This window comes from Ovis aries, chromosome 23 (genome assembly GCF_016772045.2).
Source record: "Ovis aries strain OAR_USU_Benz2616 breed Rambouillet chromosome 23, ARS-UI_Ramb_v3.0, whole genome shotgun sequence".
Lineage (NCBI taxonomy): Eukaryota > Metazoa > Chordata > Mammalia > Artiodactyla > Bovidae > Ovis > Ovis aries.
The window spans coordinates 52798597-52820616 of NC_056076.1; the positions used below are offsets into that span (position 1 = coordinate 52798597).

The 22020-nt window shown below is 40.3% G+C and overlaps 1 protein-coding gene across 2 annotated transcripts in view; it reads left to right on the forward strand.

The window, feature by feature from the left end:
- Positions 1-22020, forward strand: part of DCC (DCC netrin 1 receptor) — a 1280644-nt gene that overhangs the window by 721886 nt on the left and 536738 nt on the right. The gene's annotated exons all lie outside the window — the stretch shown is intronic.

Below are 22020 nucleotides of genomic sequence, written 5' to 3' on the forward strand. Positions count from 1 at the left end.
AAGTGCAGCCACCCCTGATTTTGCTGTCTAATTTAGATTTGGTTGCAAATGGCATCAAGTACAGCTAGGAAAATGTCAAGTTCCTTTGCTGTCTACCTGAAACTATCACAACATTATTAATCAGCTATGCTCAAATATAAAAAGTAAACAAAATTAGCAGCTTGGGAAGGAGTGAACCACAGTGGTATGGAAAATACAATGAATAGGTAACAACCAACGTATCCTCTGATAAGAACACCACATGGTACTGTTTCAAAGGGCGAACTTTGAATCAGGCAGTGCTGGGCATTATCCTGACCCTCCACTTACGGGTTCACAGTATAGAGGTAATCATTTAGCCGTTATGAGTCTTGTTTGCTTCCTCTTAAAGATTAGAACTGAAGTGAACACTTGAAAGGATGTTTTAAAAGACTGAAGGAGATAAAGTTATGTGAAAATGTTTAATATCTGGCATTTGGAAATTATGGGGAATGAAGGCAAGCAAAAAATGAAAAAGAAACAGGGTAAGAATCATTATGTCACAGCTCTACTTTTGGAAACAAGTCTATCTCCAATGATGACCAGGTTATACAACCCTAAAATGAAAATAAACAAATATATTTGAGATCATTGTAAACATTTTTTGCTGTCATCTTTTGATTTATGCATATACTCAGTCTCTCAGTCATGTCCAACTCTTTGCTCATTTACCTGTGAACAAACATTTGAGTGACGCTAAGGTATCAAGCTGGGATTCCCAGGTGGCTCAGTGGGAAAGAATCTGCCTGCAATGCAGGAGACATGGGTTCAATCCCTGGGTCAGGAAGATCCCCTGGAGAAGGGAAATGGCAACTCAGTCCAACCCACTGGGACATCTCATGGATACAGGAGCAGGGCAGGCTACAGTCCATGTGGTTGCAAAAAGAACTGAGCATGGCTTAGCAACTCAACAGCAGCAAAGCACCGAGCTGGGTGCCAGAGAGAAAACAAAGCACCAGACCAGACCCTGTTCGTCATGTTCTCATTAGTAAAGTTCAGACACTGGGACAGATAAACAATCTGTTTTCTTTCACTTTTGATATTTTAGGGTTTGATTATTACTGATATTAGTGATATATAGATATATTCCTTTGATCTTTTAGGATTTTATTATTACTGACATTAATTTTATATATAATTAATATAATTTTATAATTATATATATATAATTAATGTCAATAATAATCATATATATAATATATATATTTAACATATATATATGATTGCTATTGTCTTAGCCTGGACTGCTGTAGCAAAATACCATAGACTGGGGAACTTTAACAACAGATGTTTATTTTTCATAGTCTTAGAGACTGGGAAGTTTAAAATTAAGATGTTAGCAGAATTAGTTGTTGGCGAGGGTTCTACCTGGTTGGCAGATGGCCGCCATATTGCTGTGTGCTCATGTGACCTCTTCTTTTTGCACGTGTGTGATCTCTCTGTTTTCTTCTTATAAAGGCACAGATCCCATCATGAGTGTCTCATTCATAGCATCCTATTTTTATTACCTGAAGAAGTGTTAGTTGCTCAGTAGTGTCTGACTCTTTGCAACCCCATGGACTGTAGACCACCAAGCTCCTCTGTCCATGGAACTCTCCAGGCAGGAATACTGGAGTGGGTTTCCACTTTCTACTCCAGGGGATCTTCCCAACCCAATAATCAAATCCCAGTCTCCCACATTGCAGGCAGATTCTTTACCATCTAAGCCACCAGGGAAGCCCCATCTAAAACTAATTATCTCCAGGGACTTCCCTGGTGGTCCAGTGTTTAAGACACAGGGGATGTATGTTTGATCCCTGGTCAGGCAGCTAAGATCCCACATGTCTGTTTTTAGCTAAAAAACCAAAACCTCAAAACCACATAAAACAGAATCAATATGGTAACAAATTTTAAAAAGACCTTGAAAATGGTCCACATCAAAAAAATCTTGAAAAAAAGAAAAAGCTAACTACCTCTCAGAATAATTACTTCCCAATTCCACATACCATCACTTTGGAGGTTAGGGCTTTAATATGTGAATTTGGGGGGAACATAACACCTTTAGCCCATAACGCCTACATGGTACTGTCATTAGGATGGAAGTTTTATAGAATTTTCTCTTATGCTCAAAGTAACCTTTATTTGATAGTTATTAGTGTGCTCGCTTTACAGATAGAAACTGAGTCTCAGAGAGGAGGAATTAATTGACCCAAAGTCCTATAACCACGGAGTGGCATGGATAGAATTCTGACATAGTTTCCTTTGTGACTGGCCATCCTGGGCTCTTTCAGCCATCTAACACGATGACTTTTAATACCATTAAAGGAAGATTGACAAAGCATCGTTCAGATGAGATGTTGACAGAGGTTAGTCACTTGGCGAAGGGAGGACTGTTCCTATATTCAGGAGAAATACATTAAAAAAAATTTTAACATGTAAAAGACACTTTGTATTGGAAAAGATAGCATTTTGGGGAATGCTATTATTTGTCACTCAATCAGCTCTCACTTCAGAGAAAAAGATCTCTTGAAAAAATCCTGAGATCACTAAAACATAGAGCTCTTTAACTGATCCATCCCATCTTGCGTGCATCCCATTACTCTCAGAAGCTTCTTGGATAGATTTATTATAGAATGGCTGTGTGTGTGTAGCTTTCAGCAGTGTGGGATTTTTATTTTCTTTTTTCAAAGCCCATTGATCACACTCTGTGTTTACACTTTTACTGAATCCGCCTGCAATGCAGGACACACAGGAGATGTGGGCTCAGTCTCTGGGTCAGAAGACCCCCTGGAGGAGAAAATGGCAACCCACTCCAGTATTCTTCCCTGGAGAATTCCATGGACAGAGAGTCTGGAGCACTACAGTCCATGGGGTTGCAAAGAGTTGGTCGTGACTGAGTGACTGAACATGAGCGTGAACTTTTACTGGATATATTGCAATAGCCAAGTCTTTCAACACAAAGACTATGGAGTTTGGTGGAGTTACTTAGAAATTTTGTCCTCATATATGTGCTCTCTGCTTTTAATTTTTTTCGTGCAAGGGGGAATAGTTACACAGAATTTTCCATTTTTTTTTCATGGTTTCAAAAATGGGGATTACAAAGCTCCATCTTTGAATTTTTTCTGTTTCACAACTTTGGTTTTCCATAAGAAATATTACTCAGAAGAAGGTCCATACTGTGCTTTCTTAGCTAATGATAGTCTTCGGAGGAACAGAGAAGATATTCAGTTTATATTCTTGATTCTTGCTTGTTGCAGATTGCAAGCCAAGTATTTATACAAAGCCCACATTACAGCACTTTACTGTACAGTTGGAAGGAGGCTTCCTGTCCCTATTTGAACCAAGCCAGAGGTGCAGGTATTGAGTGTCATGTCCCCTTGGAGGGCTCACTTCCACATTTGCATACCTCGGGCATGGGTTATCAGCATTCCGGCTTCTCTTATTTTGTGGGACCTTGGAGAATCTCAGATCCTAATTACTAGGGACATCAAAACTGTCAAATCCTATGAATCCTTTTTATTTCTCTTTTGTATCCCAATATACCTACTGCTTCTCTATTACAGCAATAATCAAGCCTTGTGGCTTTAAAAACATGCACTTTCTTGAAAGGCGTGTCGATTGTCCTTGCATCCTCAGTGTCTGACATAATGCCTAACACACAGGCTCAGTGAGTAATTGCTAAATTAAGTTAAATTGTATTGCCACAGAAATGGCAATAGAAATAGAAATGGCAAAAAGACAGTAGATATTATAGAGATAGAATGGCAAAGCTTGACAGTGATTATTAAATGCTGGGTATGAAAGAAAATTCAAGTGTGAAAAATAGACTGACACAACAAGCTGGATGTCAGAGATAAAACACAGTGATAAGTTTAATGATATAATGATAGATACAGTTTATGGAACAATTCCTGTGTTCTAGACACTGTGATAACTGCTTTATATGCATTGTCTCACTGAATCTTGATGCAATAACCTGTTTGTTTTTTTTAAAAATTATTGGGATATAGTTGATTATAGTTCTGTTAGTTTCAGATGTATACCAAAGTGAATCAGTTATACATATATCCACTCTTTTTAGATTTATTTTCCCATATAGGCCATTACAGAGTATTGGGTAGACAACCCTGTGCTATAGATAATAGGTCTATGCTCGTTATCTATTTTATATGTAGTAATATGTGTCAATCCCAGGCTTTCAATTTATCCCTCTCCCCTCGTTACCTACCAGTAAACATGAGCTTATTTTCTCCATCTGTAACTCTATTTCTGTTTTGTAGATAAATTCACGTGTAGCCTTTTTTAAGATTCTGCATGTAAGGGATATCATGAATTTGTCTTTGTGTGTTGGCTTAGCTCAGTAGGATGATCGCTAGGTCCACCCATGTGGCTAACAATGGCGTTATTTTGTCATTTTGTAGCTGAGTGATATTCCTTTGTGGTGTGTGTAGGCTAATGGGAGGCAGAAAAAAAGAAGAAACAGACCTTTGAAGCAGAGTGTAATGAACGCTTGAGTAGCTGTGCCAGTAGTGCCTAACAGGGAAAGTGGTAGTGCCAGCGAGTGGGATTCTAATTTAACTCTAAAGCAGATGTTTGTGCACTACCAAATTCTGGTAGCTTTTAGTAAAAGGAAAGCCGTTGGAATTGAGGAAACTTGGGTTCTAATATCACAGACATGTCATTTACACTCAATTTCTTTATCTGCAAAATATAAAGGATGGACTAGATCTAGATTTACAGATCCTATCAATAAACCAATCAAATCAGCATTTATTCAGGGTTCATTATGTTTTAGGATATATAATAAGAAGTAATTAGGCACAGGTGTATCCTCAAAGTACCCTCAGCTTATGTTTCTGCCCTACCTGAAGTTCATGTTTATTTAAAAAGCAAAAGCAAATAAAAACTGACTCCTTTTTAACTTGTGACTTGACTTGCAACTTGGTGGATTTATTTTTCTTTCAACAGTGCAGAAATCTTGTATCAGCTTTATGCCCATAAAAACAGAAAGAATGTTCAGGTTGCAGATTGCACTTATTTTACAGGCATGTTAGTGGGCATAACAGGATACAAAGGCATATACACACGGACACATACACACACACACACACACACACACACACACACACATACACATATATATCAGTTCAGTTGCTCTGCTGCTAAGTCGCTTCAGTCGTGTCCGACTCTGTGCGACCCCATAGACGGCAGCCCACCAGGCTCCCCCGTCCCTGGGATTCTCCAGGCAAGAACACTGGAGTGAGTTGCCATTGCCTTCTCCAATGCATGAAAGTGAAAAGTGAAAGTGAAGTTGCTCAGTCGTGTCCAACTCTTCGCGACCCCATGGACTGCAGCCTACCAGGCTCCTCCATCCATGGGATTTTCTAGGCAAGAGTACTGGAGTGGGGTGCCATTGCCTTCTCCACAGTTGTTCAGTCATGTCCAACTCTTTGCGACCCCATGAACCACAGAACACCAGACCTCCCTGTCCATCACCAACCCCTGGAGCCTACCCAAACTCATGTCCATTGAGTCGGTGATGCCATCCAATCATCTCATCCTCTGTCGTCCCCTTCTCCTCCTGTCCTCAATCTTTCCCAGCATCACAGTCTTTTCAAATGAGTCAGCTCGTTGCATGAGGTGGCCAAAGTATTGGAGTTCCAGCTTCAGCATCAGTCCTTCCAAAGAACACCCAGGACTGGTCTCCTTTAGGATGGACTGGTTGGATCTGCTTGCAGTCCAAGGGACTCTCAAGAGTCTTCTCCAACACCGCAGTTCAAAAGTATCAGTTCTTTGGCACTCAGCTTTCTTTATAGTCCAACTCTCACATCCATACATGACTACTGGAAAAACCACAGTCTTGACTAGACAGACCTTTGTTGACAAAGTAATGTCTCTCTGCTTTTTAATATGCTGTCTAGGTTGGTCATAACCTTCTTCCAAGGAGTAAGCATCTTTTAATTTCATGGCTGCAGTCACTATCTGCAGTGATTTTGGAGCCCCCCCCCCAAAATAAAGTCAGCCACTGTTTCCCCATTTATTTGTCATGAAGTGATGGGACCGGATGCCATAATCTTTGTTTTCTGAATGTTGAGCTTTAAGCCAACTTTTTCACTCTCCTCTTTCACTTTCATGAAGAGGCTCTTTAGTTCTTCTTCACTTTCTGCCATAATGGTGGTGTCATCAGCTGTCATCTGAGGTTATTGATATTTCTCCCGGCAATCTTCATTCCAGCTTGTGCTTTCTCCCGCCCAGCGTTTCTCGTGATGTACTCTGCATATAAGTTAAATAAGCAGGGTGACAATATACAGCCTTGATGTACTCCTTTCCCTGTTTGGAACTAGTCTGTTGTTCCATGTCCAGTTCTAACTGTTGCTTCCTGACCTGCATATAGGTTTCTCAAGAGGCAGGTCAGGTGGTTTGGTATTCCCATCTTTTGAAGAATTTTCCATAGTTAATTGTGATCCACAGAGTCATAGACTTTGGCATAGTCAATAAAGCAGACACTTATGGACTTAGTTTTAAATATTCTTCCATTTACAAAAAAAATAAAAGTGAGTAAAATTGGAATTCTTAGCAGTCAACAAAAAAATCCTTGATCTATTTTCAGGTAAGGAAGTGAAAGCGTTAGTTGCTCAGTCGTTTCTGACTCTGCGATGCTATGGGCTTTAGCCCACCAAAAAGTGTTTAGTCCATGGAATGCTCCAGGCAAGAATACTGGAGTGGGTTGCCATTTCCTTCTCCAGGGCATCTCCCCAACCCAGGGATCAAACCCTGGTCTCTTGCATTACAACCAGATTCTTTACCATCTGAGCCACCAGAGGAGCCTTCTCATGTAAGCTACTATTAACATGTAGTGAATTTTACTGTCTTTTATCAAATGCATGCTTTTATCATTTGTCCTTAATATACTACATTTTAAAATTCAATACTGTTTCTTTCTAAATAAAATGAACTTTCTGAGTTCCAAATCTTTTAATCCAATTTGCCGCTATGAATTACGCATTTTACAAGCATTCCTTCTTGTTTGTTAAATATCAGGCAGGATTCTTACAAGATCATTTTAGCGTACTATGCAGGAAGTCAGTCATTTATAAATGTATTGTCTATGTGGGAAGATTTTACAAACCCTAACACACATGTGCTCACATGCACACACACACACGTGCTCACATGCACACACACACACACACACACACACTCTGTCTCTCTCTCTCGCTGCATGGTGTCTGAAATCCATGTTTGTAAAGCAGGAAGTCAGTCATTTATAAATGTATTGTCTATGTGGGAAGATTTTATAAACCCTAACACACATGTGCTCATATGCACACACACACACATGTGCTCACATGCACACACGCACACACACACTCTCTCTCTCTCTCTCTCTCTCTCTCTCGCTCCATGGTGTCTGAAATCCATGTTTGTAAAGCAGCGAAATTACCATGGAGCTTAGCCTTATCTGTAGGGAGCTATGCATCCTCCAAAATGCAGGAATGAAAACGGCAGATAAAGTCTCAAAATTGGAATGTAATCAATGCTAGAAATACTCTTTCACCAAGTAATCTTAAAAGTAAGCCGTCTATTAGTGCTGGTATGAAGGGAAGCTGTCATTTTTTGGTAAGGCGTTGAACTAATTACCCTTGACCTGCCTTTGAGTCACTTAGTGTGGTTTTTTGAAATGCTTAGGATCATACTTATCATTTTAAACAATGCATTAATGCTATCCAAATATTGTCTTAGTAATAGAATTGCAAAACAAACTGACAATTTAATTTTCCCTGTTTTTTTTTTTTTCCTCTAAATCAACTTGATGTAAACTGCTGAGGCTGAATAGTCTTGGACTAGATAAATTCAATAGCAGGTTAGACTCATCAGAATTTTGAAGCTGGGGAAGAAGTAACCTTGGAGATAAATTACTTTCTTTGTTTTAGCAGCAGAGAATGTTCTCATGAAGTTTTTTTTTTTTTTTCCACATTGCTCTTTCTTTTGGGAATATAATTACAGCATTGCATTGGTTGCTGCTGTACAGCGATATGTATGCACATACCCCTCCATCCTACCCTGCCATCCCACCCGCCTAGGCCATCGCAGGGCACCGAGCAGAGCTTGCTGCCGCGCAGTGGCTTCCCAGCTAGCTGTCTGTCTTCCACAGTGCAGTGTACAGACGTCATTCCCAATCTCCCCGTTTGCCCTTCCCTCCGATTCCCCTCCGTGTCCACCTGCCTGTTCTCAATGTCTGCATCTCTGTTCCTGCCCTGGAAATAGGTCATCTGTACCATTGTTCTAGATTCCACATTATATGTGTTAATATATGATATTTGCTTTTCTCTTTCTGACTTACTTCCCTCTGTATGACAGACTCGAATCCATCCATGTCTCTACAAGCCAAATGAATCTAAAAGCTCACTGCATATAAGGGCATTAATACCACCCAGGGTTCTTGGCCTTCTTTAATCAATATAAATTGATGACAGGCCAGACAAGAAATTCAGGCAAGGCTTTATTGGGGCAGCTGCTGCAGCAGAGGGGAGCAAGAACAAACAACAGATTACCTTGCTCACGTCCCAAGAAGAGGGGTGAGCTGGGTGTTTCTATGGGATAAGGGTAGTTGTGTGCCCAGGGGCTGAGTTGGAGAGGCAGCTTAGGTGGTCTATGGCTCCTCTGGCAGTGATGAGTGCGGGGGGCTCGTGCAGTACCCTAGTTTTGCTCCCAACACCTTGTCTTTGCTCCTGCTTCTTCAGAAGTGGCCGTTGGGTTTTGTTTGTTTGTTTGTTTGGTCTTTTTGTATCTTACTGTCCATGCATGCTGAGAGCAGAGTTGCTTCAGTAATGTCCAGCTCTTTGCAACCCTATGGACTGTAACCCACCAAACTCCTCTGTCCATGGACTTCTTCAGGCAGGAATACTGGAGTGGGTTGCCACTTCCTTCTCCAGGTATCTTCTTGACCCAGGGATCGAACTTGCGTCTCTTGCATTTCCGGCGTTGGCACTGGCAGGCAGGCTCTTTACCACTGGTGCTGCCTGGGGAGCCCCAGTGCGCACACACACAGTTGTCTTTAGTTCCTTGTAGTTTCTGTGTATTTTATTGCTCAGGGAGATGTGTGTCCACATTCGAACACTGCATCAGAGGGTCTAAGGCCCCAGCCTGTCTCAGCAATATTTTCCTTGAAGGTACTAAAGGTTTAGAGAGTAACATCACCACCATCCCTTCTCCAGCCACATGAGAAGAGGTTCTGAAGACTTTGGCTAATTAGATTCCAATTTAACCTTCTCAGTTTTCAGAGTAAGACATTGAAGTCAAGAACAGTTCAGTTACTGGTTCCGTTTCCATAGTCTGACCTGTAGTTGAGCCAGAACCAGGAACCCCACCCCGCTCCTGACTCTCCTTTTTCTCAGTCAGTGGTTTCCCCAGATCACCCTGTTTATGTCCTTCGTTCACCTGCTTTGCTGTAGGGAACTTGGTATTCCTCTCAGGTTTATGTACTCATCACCACTAACAAGAAGCTTTTCTCTGAAGTTCTTTCAAGACCTGGTGGAGAAATAGGCTAAAAAACCCAGAAAAGCATGATAAAATGTTTGCCTGCTATGAATATCATATGTTTTATGCAAGCTCTTGAGTTTCCTGTGGGTTCTGTTATTCAAAGCTATCATGGTGAGAGCCCTCCCAGAGGGGAAATTTTTAATTAATATCATTTGTATCATGAACATTTTAAAAATACAAAATGAATGAAGCTATATCTAACTTCCGTAATCATGACACATCTCAGAATATTTGCTTCTAAAATCACCCTATTAATTTTGTAAAAATAACCCATGAGTTAAAAAATCATCCCAAATCTCAGTATTCCATTTATCTTTCTATATACATAAATAGATGGTTAGGTAGAAATATGTTTAGAACAATGTGATGCAGTTATACGTACTGCTTTTTTTTTTTTTTTTTTACAGTTCACGTTTTATTTAAAGGCATATTGATTAAATTCCTGCCATGAAAGATAACATCTAGAAATTAACATGAGAGATTAGCAGTCTCATCCATCCTCTCATATTCCTACCTTCTGAGTTTGGGAGTTGTATTCTGTTCAGGTTGACAACAACTTGTAAAAGTGATTTATCTGTTTATTTATCTCTGACTGTGCTGGGTCTTCACAGCTGCACAGGCTCTTCTCCAGCTGTGAGCAGGGACTACTCTGCAGTTGCCGTGGGCAGGTTTCTCACTCACTGGCCTCTCTTGTTGCAGAGCGTGGGCTCTAGGGCATGCAGCTTCAGTAATTGTGGCACGTGGGCTCAGTTGTTGCAGCTCCCGGGCTTGAGGGCACAGGCTCAATAATTGTGGCGCACTGGCTTAGCTGCCCGTGACATGTGGGATATTCCTGGACCAGGGGGTCAAATCCATGTTTCTTTCATTGGCCAGCAGATTCTTTACCGCTGAGTCACCAGGAAAGCTCAGTTTATGACAATTGATTTACTTTTCAGTAAACATTATATCTTTCATGTTTACTTTTATTTCTGCATAGAGATATATTCAGTCTTCCTCACCAGTCCTTTTATCACAAAATGCCTCTCTTTTACTTTTGAGGATACTCTGAATTGCCTGGGTTTTGTTGTCAGTCTTACTTTAGAAAGTTCTATATAGTTGATTAAATTCCTGCTATGAAAGATAACGTCTAGAAATTAAGCATGAGAGAATAGCAATCTCATCCATTCTCTCATATTCCTATCTTCTGAGTTTGGGAATTATGTTCTGATCAGCTTTACTGCAGCAATATTGCTTAATTATCTTCTGTCATTGGACATTACTCTATGGGAATCCGATTCCACCTCTACTCCTTATAGAGCTGTTTTGATTTTGACTTTTCTGTCTGGATGTTCAAATGATGATTTATCCTCCAGTTTCGATATCTAAAATAAGATATGTCTCACAATTGAGGATGATGCATTCGGTTTCCTAGGAAAATGGTATCATCTTTCAATCTAAACATTCTGCTGTATTTTTCAGGGAAAATTTCCTTTTATCCTATCTTTGCATATATCTTCTGTTCCGTTTGTGATCTCGGTGCATAAAGAAGCCAGTATCTCAACATGAAACCGTCTTTGCTTGGCCTCTTTCTATACAAGCTTGTCCTAATTACTTTCGACTCTTTGCCTTCCTCCTTTACAGTCACTGCAGTCACCGCAAGTCTCCAGCATGTTGGTAATTTGGTTCTTAGTGGTGTCTCTTATGTTCCTTGTATTTCTAATTTAATCATTGGCTCTCTAATGATGTTGTATTACTCTTTGATTTGTTTCCTTAGCTCTGATATCTCTCTTTTCATTTCATTATGCTGTTTTTCATCTAGTCTTTGACCTCTAGTGTTGAATTTATTTTCGTAATATAAAATACATTGTGTGAAACAACTTGAAAAGTTTATCTCTGTTTCCACCCTTAGGTTTTCTTTTCCTCTGGGTCAAGTGTTTTGCTTTTCCCCCTTCTTCCCCTGCACCTGTATCTCTCTCCCCACCCCCTCCCTTCTCTCATTATTCTTGCTTATAATTTATTCCCATATTTCCCTTGTATGCCTTTTATCTTGCTCATGTGTGAGTGACTCTGTTTAGACACTCTTTGCTCTAATTTCATGGAAGCCGCTTCTAGACTTCTTTACCACCTTGCCTGAGACCCTTTGAGCTCCAGTCTGAAGTACTGGATGGTCAGGTTTTATTAAGTAATTAATACCTGGGTGGAATTTTTAGGGGGTGAGTTCAGTTGAAGCAGCATTCAGGCTCTTTAAGAGCACTCAGCTTTATTGGCTGATTCTGTCTTATATTCTCTTCCATACAGGAAGGGCTGGTCTTAAGATTTAGAGCTATTTCAGTGTCTTCTCAATCAGAAAAGGAAGGAAGAACTTAAGACTCTCTGTAAGTTTTGCATTGATTCAGTTTTAGAGGTATTACCGAGATTCTTAGGTTTTTTCCCCCAAAGTCCAGGGAAGTTTCTGGCATTTAAGGACAGATAAGGAACTAAATCCTGCTCTTTCTCCTCTATTCCAGAAACATCTCTTTTGATTTATTTTTTCCTTTTACAATCGATTGCTTTCTTTTCTCTGTTTGGCTGCTGGGGTTGATATGTGTGTACGTGTGTGTGTGTGTGTGTGTGTGTGTGTGTGTGTGTGTACACTTGTGTTCATTAGGACTTTTACTTTCAGTAGGTATTGAGGAAGGGAAGTTAGTTATGTTAGAATCCAACATCTTCTCAGTTAAATGTTTGTGCTGGAAGATTCGTTTACCTAACATTGAAAACTGGACAAGAAATTGTTTATAAGTTATATATGTATGGGGTATAATTTTGCATATCTATGTATACATATCATTTTAAAAATAGGTATTATTTGTGATTGTATAGCTTACATAGAATTATGTAGGGGCACAGATATGTATATAAATATATAGAAGTAAATGCATTTAATATATGTATATGCGTACATACACGTATGCACACACAAACGTAATTGTTGAAGACCTTTCAATAGTACTAAAGGACATTGATAGCACAGAAATCAAGTTCCCAAAGACATGGTGCTAATAACATAGGTAAGCGTATAGAATTAGGACCCTGAGATCAATCCTCCTATCATTTTTATCACTGGTTTGAGCCTCAGAACATCCTTCTCTCATTTTGGTCCTAAGCTCTCCAATTAAAAAAGAGAAATGGAAAGCTCAATCTGGATTTAGAGAGAAGCAACCCTGATTATAGAAACAGCTGAAAGTGAGGACCAGTAGTGGGATTCTTTGCCTGGATAAAGGAAAGTGTGACAAGAGATCTAAAATAGTTTCCAAACACATATTTAAAAAAAAAAAAAAAAGAAAGAAAAACAGACGTAAACACAACACTATAGTAAAGGTTGCGGATCAGATGTTCCTCACCCCACGGGACACAGTGTAGAATTTTTACTCAGGAGCACACATTTTTCGGCATATTGTGCCTCCAATAAAAAGCACCAATGGGGAGGAAGATAAAATCAGAAGGCCTCAATATTTGTTTCTGTAAGATGATTAAAATATCTTCTTGGCCAGCTACAACTGAATTACTTATAGTCTGATGCTTAGAATATGCTCTTGCCCTTGGCACTGGCTCCAGAAGAAGAGTCTATCCCTATTCTTAAGTGTTGTTCCTCACCTAGCTTTCCAAAAGCTCTTACCTGTTTGCAGTCAAAAAGTGGCAATGCCAAAGCACTGGCCTATGAAGAATAAACTCTACGCATGCCCGTTTATCTTGTCTATAGCTATTAGCACTCATCTCATGTGTGGTCTTGGGGACAGAAACAAAGGTAAGGCTGCCCCTGTCCTTAAGAATTTAGTGGGTCTGCATCCACATTGATGCCACAATGGGATGAATTGTTGTTTAACCATGTAGTTTTTCTGTTATGTAATTTTCAATAATGATATATTTACTTCTGTTTGACAAACATGTATATAGTTAAATATATCAGTTAAGCTTGCACATGTGTCAGGGGAAAAGATAATGTATATTCTGGCAGTTTTCAAGAGGACCCAAATATCCCACCCCATCCCTCAAGAACTGAAACAGTTTTTTGAATAGGAAATGCTACAGACAAACTCCATAGCTTAATGCTCATTTTTCTAGAACAGCGGGAGCCCAGCCAATATTAGTAATTAGCATGTATCTCATGTCCTTTTATTCCCAATATGGAATATACATTAGTCATTTAAGGCTTGACCCAACATTACCCCAACCTAATTGTTTTTAACAGAGTACAAACAGCATGTATGTTCTCTGATGGCTCAGATGGTAAAGAAGCCACCTGCAATGCAGGAGACCCAGGTTCAACCCCTGGGTTGAAAGGATCCCCTGGAGAAGGGAATGACTACTCGCTTCAGTATTCTTGCCGGAAGAATTCCATTGACCGAGGAGCCTGGCGGGCGGCAAAAAGTTGGACAGGACTGAGTGACTAATGCTTTCAGTTTCACAGACAGACAGTTATGTGTAAGAGACAGCTTAAATAGAGAATGAAATGCAAATCTCAGCATCTAGTCCTTTTGTGGAAGACAGATGTGTAGGTCAGAAGGAGCAAACTAGAGGGATATTAAGTACACTTCAAGTCACTTGTCACATGAGAAAAAGCCTGGAGAGAAGTATTGAATGGGGCAGAGGGACACCCCACACCAGTACTCTTGCCTGGAAAACCCTGTGGATGGAGGAGCCAGCTGGGCTGCAGTCCACGGGGTCGCGAAGAGTCGGACACAATTGAGCGACTTCACTTTCACTTTTCACTTCCATACATTGGAGAAGGAAATGGCAGCCTACTCAAATGTTCTTGCTTGGAGAATCCCAGGGACGGAGGAGCCTGGTGGGCTGCCATCTATGGGGTTACACAGAGTTGGACACGACTGAAGCAACTTAGCAGCAGCAGCAGTAGCCGTTAGGGAGCTGACTGTGGCTCAGATCATGAACTCCTTATTGCCCAATTCAGACTTAAATTGAAGAAAGTAGGAAAACCACTAGACCATTCAGGTATGAACTAAATCAAATCCCTTATGATTATACAGTGGAAGTAAGAAATAGATTTAAAGGACTAGATCTGATAGATAGAGTGCCTGATGAACTATGGACGGAGGTTTGTGACATTGTACAGGACATGGGGATCAAGACCATCCCCATGGAAAAGAAATGCAAAAAAGCAAAATGGCTGTCTGAAGAGGCCTTACAAATAGCTGTGAAAAGAAGAGAAGCAAAAAGCAAAGGAGAAAAGGAAAGATATAAGCATCTGAATGCAGAGTTCCAAAGAACAGCAAGGAGAGATAAGAAAGCCTTCCTCAGTGATCAGTGAAAGAAATAGAGGAAAACAACAGAATGGGAAAGACTAGAGATCTCTTCAAGAAAACTAGAGGTACCAAGAAAATATTTCATGCAAAGATGGGCTCAATAACGGACAGGAATGGTATGGGCCTAACAGAAGCAGAAGATATTAAGAAGAGGTGGCAAGAAAACATAGAAGAATTGTACAAAAAAATCTTCATGACTAACATAATCACGATGGTGTGATCACTCATCTAGAGCCAGACATCTTGGAATGTGAAGTCAAGTGGGCCTTAGAAAGCATCACTACGAACAAAGCTAGTGGAGTGATGGAATTCCAGTTGAGCTATTTCAAATCCTGAAAGATGATGCTGTGAAAGTGCTACAGTCAATATGCCAGCAAATTTGGAAAACTCACCAGTGGCCACAGGACTGGAAAAGGTCAGTTTTCATTCCAATCCCAAAGAAAGGCAATGCCAAAGAATGCTCAAACTACTGCACAATTGCACTCATCTCACAAGGCAATGGCACCCCACTCCAGTACTCTTACCTGGAAAATCCCATGGGTGGAGGATCCTGGAAGGCTACAGTCCATGGGGTCGCTGAGGGTCGGACACGACTGAGCAACTTTACTTTCACTTTTCACTTTCATCCATTGGAGAAGGAAATGGCAACCCACTCCAGTGTTCTTGCCTGGAGAATCCCAGGGATGGGGGAGCCTGGTGGGCTGCTGCCTAAGGGGTCACACAGAGTCGGACACCACTGAAGTGACTTGGCAGCAGCATACTATATCACCCAACTCCTTGTTAAAAACAAAAAGGGGAAGGAAGATAATGCATTTTAAGATTGAAAGAAAGTTACTTTGGTGATACAGGTGTGTGTAGAAATAATTGAAACTATGGGATAAAAGAGCTATTTCTAATTTGTAAATGGAATGCCCATTTGAAACATTGTTCCATAAAACTAGGTCTTTACTGAAGTGTGTTTAGCAAAGAAGTCTGAATTGTTAAAGAATATCCCCCCTCACCGTGATATGTCCTCTCTAAACCTACATTCAACACCAGATGGCTTCCTTTGTAGTCATTGAAATGTGACTAAATTCCAGACTATGACTCCTTTTTGGCTGTTGCTTAGTTGCTAAGTTGTGTCCAACTTTTTGTGACTTCACTCAGGTGAAATTCTGTGTTGACGTCTTTGTAAGACTTCACCTGAGAGAACTTGTTTATTTTGGATATAGAGTTAACCCAATTTGGCAGCAATCGTATTTTAGATTTTCAACATAATTGGGATGTTCAGGTATTTTCACTTAAGAGAAGACTAATGGGTTGATGCTTTTAAGAGAAGACTGATGAATGGATGCTTTTGAACTGTGGTGTTGGAGAAGACTCTTGAGAGTCCCTTGGACTGCAAGGAGATCCAACCAGTCCATCCTAAAGGAAATCAATCCTCAATGTTCATTAGAAGGACTGATGCTGAAGCTGAAACTCCAGTACTTTGGCCACCTCATGCAAAGAGTTGATTCATTGGAAAAGACTTTGATGCTGGGAGGGATTGGGGGCAGAAGGAGAAGGGGACGACAGAGGATGAGATGGTTGGATGGCATCACCCACTCAATGGACATGGGTTTGAGCAAGCTCTGGAAGTTGGTGTTGGACAGGAAAGCCTGTCATGTTGTGGTAAATGGGGTTGCCAAGAGGCAGACATGACCGAGCAACTGAACTGAATGGATTGATGTCCATTATTACAACAACATGTTAATTCCAAAAGGCCTGGAGTGGTGGAGAGAGAGGTGCTCTGTTCCAGTGAAATCAACTAGCTTTCACTGTTCTCAGGGTAAAAACGTACCCCTCAACGATCATGGTAATGTCTATTGTTTTCCTAATAAAAATCTCACCAGTCTTTTTTTCCCGCCATTCGTATATCATTCACCAGTGATGTGCACTGCCTATTGTCCATTGAAACCATCTGCATTCCTTTAAAGTTTCATTCTTGCACTTTTAAGAGCTGTTGTAAGTCTTAAATGATGGAAAGAGTCTGCTGAATGTCAGAGTAATACAGCAAATATTACTTGTGTGTCCTAGAGCAGTATTTTAGAATTGACCCACATTTATCTTGTACCTAAATAACTGGAAAAGAATAGCTAAATACCTTATCTAAAAGTGAAAAGACTAGAATCCAAAATGAAGGAGATTAGGGAGTAATACAGGATGTTACTAAAAACACTTGTGAGGCTTCCTTTTGTTGTTGGTTTAGTCACTAAGTCAGGTCCAGCTCTTTTGTGAACTCGTGGACTGTAGCCCACCAGTCTGCTCAGCCCATGGGATTTCCCAGGCAAGAGTACTTGAGTGGGTTGCCATTTCCTTCTCCAGGGGGGATTCCCAGCCCAAGGATCAAACCTGCATCTCCTGTACTGGCAGGCGGATTCCTTTCCCTCTGAGCCAACAGAGAAGCCAGAGGCATCCTTTATGTGATACAAAATGCTTAATACCATTTAGGTTGTTGCTGACAACTTAGTTTGGGGATGAAATGACCAAATGAATTTTACAGAATTCAAATGAGTAGTCTTAGCATAGAAACTCATTTAAAAAACAATGTAGAGAAAATGTTTACTCTGATTTAAGGTGCAATTGTGTATCTCTACTGATGCTAAAACTGAAACTCCAGTACTTTGGCCACCTCATGCAAAGAGTTGACTCATTGGAAAAGACCGTGATGTTGGGAGGAATTGGGGGCAGGAGGAGAAGGGGACGACAGAGGATGAGATGGCTGGATGGCATCACCGACTCGATGGATGTGAGTCTGAGTGAACTCCGGGAGTTGGTGATGGACAGGGAGGTCTGGCGTGCTGCGATTCATGGGGTTGCAAAGAGTCAGACATGACTGAGTGAGTGAACTGAACTGAATGATTGTAGTATAGAAAGGTCTCTCATCTGTTAGTCATTTCTAGCTATGATAGTGCCTTTGAGAGCTGAATTATGTTTTTTCCATCTTTCTGTTATAGTCGCTATTCATTCTTCCCTCAGTTCCTAAGTTACAAACGTTCTCTATATATGTATTCTATGCACTTAAGAAGAGCCTGAGAAACCGAGGTCTGATGAAAATGTGGGTAATTTATTTCTGGTCATGAATTTTATTCTGTCGAAAGAAGGAAAGTATAACAAAATCAATATCTTGCCTGAAATTGCTGTAGCATTGTACGTGTATGTTAAGCAGTTCTCTGAAATGGACTAAACCCATGTAAATGGAATGATTTGATAAACTTGAAAATTCATGGCACTTCATTTTCATTAGTCATTAAGAAATTGTTGCCCACCAAATAGTTTAAAGCAGTGAGTAATTTCTTCCACAAGAGTGGAAAGGAAGGAGAACTATGTTAATATTCAAAGGGAATTAAACGAAAAATCATATGCTTTCAGGAGCCATCTTCACAGTCTGCTGAGTAAGTAATGATGTAGGTGAAAGACATCTAACAGTCATAAGTGGTTTAAAAATTGAACACAGAGAGAGGGCCCTGCGAAAAGGAAGAAAATCCATTGCCGGCTTCATGAGAAGCAAACTTTCACGGAAGAGGGAATGTTTGAGTTCCCTCTGAAGGAAAACATGGAAATTGTATCAGCTGAGAAATGTAGAGCCAGCCAGGGGTTCATAATCAGAAAAATGCTAAAGAACATGTCCACAACCATCCACAAGTCATATTCACTCATTAGTCCCAGTTTATATTTGTGTTGGGAATCTAGAACTTCAGAGCAGTGGAAGCAATACCTAGGTCCTAAATTCTTGGAAGCAAACCTAAAATGGGATGAATCAATCCTAGTCTGCTCATCACAGGAAAGAGAGAGAGAGAGGAGTAGCAGAGGAATAAAAAGGGTTAAGAGTATAGAAGAGAAAAGCAGGAACAGAAGAGAATACTAAACTTCTTTCTCTCTCGCACTCATGTATATATATATGTATACGTTTATGTATTTATATATATGTATGTGTGCAAGCTGGAATCAAGATTGCCGGGAGAAATATCAATCACCTCAGATATGCAGATGACACCACCCGTATGGCAGAAAGTGAGGAGGAGCTAAAAAGCCTCTTGATGAAAGTGAAAGAGGAGAGTGAAAAAGTTGGCTTAAAGCTCAACATTCAGAAAATGAAGATCATGGCATCTGGTCCCATCACTTCATGGGAAATAGATGGGGAAACAGTAGAAACAGTGTCAGACGTTCTTTTTTGGGGCTCCAAAATCACTGCAGATGGTCACTGCAGCCATGAAATTAAAAGACGCTTACTCCTTGGGAAAAAAGTTATGACCAACCTAGACAGTATATTCAAAAGCAGAGACATTGCTTTGCCGACTAAGGTCCATCTAGTCAAGGCTATGGTTTTTCCAGTAGTCATGTATGGATGTGAGAGTTGGACTGTGAAGAAGGCTGAGCACCGAAGAATTGATGCTTTTGAACTGTGGTGTTGGAGAAGACTCTTGAGAGACCCTTGGACTGCAAGGAGATCCAACCAGTCCATTCTGAAGGAGATCAACCCTGGGATTTCTTTGGCAGGAATGATGCTAAAGCTGAAACTCCAGTACTTTGGCCACCTCATGCGAAGAGTTGACTCATTGGAAAAGACTTTGATGCTAGGAGGGATTGGGGGCCGGAGGAGAAGGGGACGACAGAGGATGAGATGGCTGGATGGCATCACTGACTCAATGGACGTGAATCTGAGTGAACTCTGGGAGTTGGTGATGGGCAGGGAGGCCTGGCGTGCTGCGATTCATGGGTTCGCAAAGAGTCGGACATGACTGAGCGGCTGAACTGAACTGATGTGTGCATGGATGTGTATACTCAGTTGTGTGACCCCATGGACTATTGCCCATCAGGCGCCCCTGTTCATTGGACTTCCCAGGCAACAATACTAGAGTGATTTGCCATTTCCTTCTCCAGAGGATCTTCCTAACCCAGGGATCAAACCCTCATCCCCTGTATTGCAGGAGAATTCAGAACTTTTCGGTGACAAGATCATTTTCCATCATAATTTTCCAGTGGTAGAGCTATTACAAGATACTTTAGGCACTGGACTCTGTCTGGCTCTAGAACCTACAAGTTGTGTGGTTTGGAGAAGTTGCTTACACATCACAGTCTCTTCATTTCTAAAAAGGGAATAAACAGAGCCTGATCCAAAGAGTTGTGGTGCAAATAATAAATTCAAAGTGCTTGAACTAATAAGTTGTACAGTCAGCTCTTAGTAATTATTGGCTATTGTCTGGTAAATAAATACTTGATCAAAATCTGTGATAAAGTTGGAAATAGAATTCAAGAGATAATAAATGTATCTGCTCAGAGGGATTCAAACAATAGTTCTGATGTTGCTTCATTCTCAGTGAAGTTGGTGTAAGAAAAGTCTAATATTATTCTATAAATTATAAATAATTAAATTTAGCCCTGTATACAATGTTGACATATTAGCTAAAGGAAATCTCTCAGACAGATTTTTTCCCATATCTTTGGCATGTTAATGCATCCTTCTAAATCAGCATGCCCTGTGAAAGAGTAAAGAATTTAAAAGCTTTTTGGTACTAGAGGCCCAACTATTTAGGTAAAAACAGGAAAATAAGACAGGGAAGGAGAGGGGAAGAGGGATGAGGTGATGGGAGATTTGGCTTCCAAGATCACTCAGTAGAAAAACTAGAACTTGAGTCCTGGGTTCTTTCCACTGATTCTCTGATTTTTCTAGAAGACAATGACCATCAGAGATTGCAAATTCACTTCAACTTTAGGGGAAAGTTTTGCTGAGAGTGGTTGGAAAGAGCAAGGAATAGTGGTTATTCAATGAAGCAATAATTACCACTTTTTACCTACTGGGCATAACAACAACAAAGACAAAAATAAAATCTGTCTTTAAAAATATCTATGAAAAATGCATATTTATTTTCAGTGTGAAAAGGAGATCAAGGCTGCTGCTTCCCAAGTTTGTCATCATTTCACATTCCCAGTGGAAGAAGACGAATATGACTTTTTAAATGATTTTTTATTTGAATATAGTTGATTTATAATGCTGTGTTTCTGGTGTACAACAGAGCGAGTCAGTTATATGTACACATATATCCACTACTTTTTAGATTCTATTCCCCTATAGATCATTGCAGAGTATTGAATGGAGTTTTCTGTGCTATTTACTAAGTTCTTATAGAGTCACCTCTTCTCTGTATTGTGATGTCTTCTCTGATGACTCAGTGGGTAAAGAATCCACCTGCAGTGGAGGAGACACAGGCGATGTGGGTTTAATCCCTGAGTCAAGAAGATCCCCTGGAGGGGAAATGACAGTCCACTCCAGTATTCTTGCCTGGGAAATCCCACGGACAGGGGAGCCTGAGAGGCTACAGTCCAAAGGGTTGCAAAGAGTCAGACATGACTAAGCTGCTTAGCACAGCTAGAGAAACTTACATATACTAGTGTTTATATCTAAGTCCCAATCTCCCAATATGTCCATCTCACATCACTTTTTTAAACCCTAGGAAGGGTTTTGAGGGACCACGTCTGCCAGATTCACTAGCAAAGGTGTGTTATACTTGTAATTTCCTTTCAATTGCACATTTCAATCACAATATAACTATTATTATGGTAATTAAGACATTAAATTAGTGTATCATGTACCTTGCTGAGAAAATAGTAATACAGATAGCAGTACACTAGAGCAGGTAATTACTAGTACAATAGGAATGTGTCCACAGTAAAGATAATGGCCATTTTTAGTATCCTATCACCATAGCTAGGTCTGATGGGAAAGAGTCCATCACAGTAACTAAATCCTAATGAAACTCTAGAATTACAGGCCCTAAGCTTTCTCGTCTTATACTCTGGTTTTCTCAGTCATATCATCTCCCCTTTATTTGCTTTATCAGCATAGCTTCCATAGCTTTATGGAATTCCTAGTGTCCTTTATGTAGGTCAATTGGATACAAATACTTGGTTATTCAGAATGTTTCTTGTATTTTTTTTCAAGTTTGTTTGTTTTTTTAAATTCTTTGTGGCATCACACCACCATTCACTCAACTGTTTCACTACACTGGGCTGGGTGGAGGGTGGTGTGTATTACATCCTACAGTAGTTCCTATAAAGTAAACTAAGGGCTGAGGGGATTAAAGTTGCAAGCATTTTCAATATTTGTCTCTAACTCTGAGAAAATAGAGCATGCAAGTTCACATCCCCACCCACTCACTTTTTATTTTTTTTTCTGTCTTTA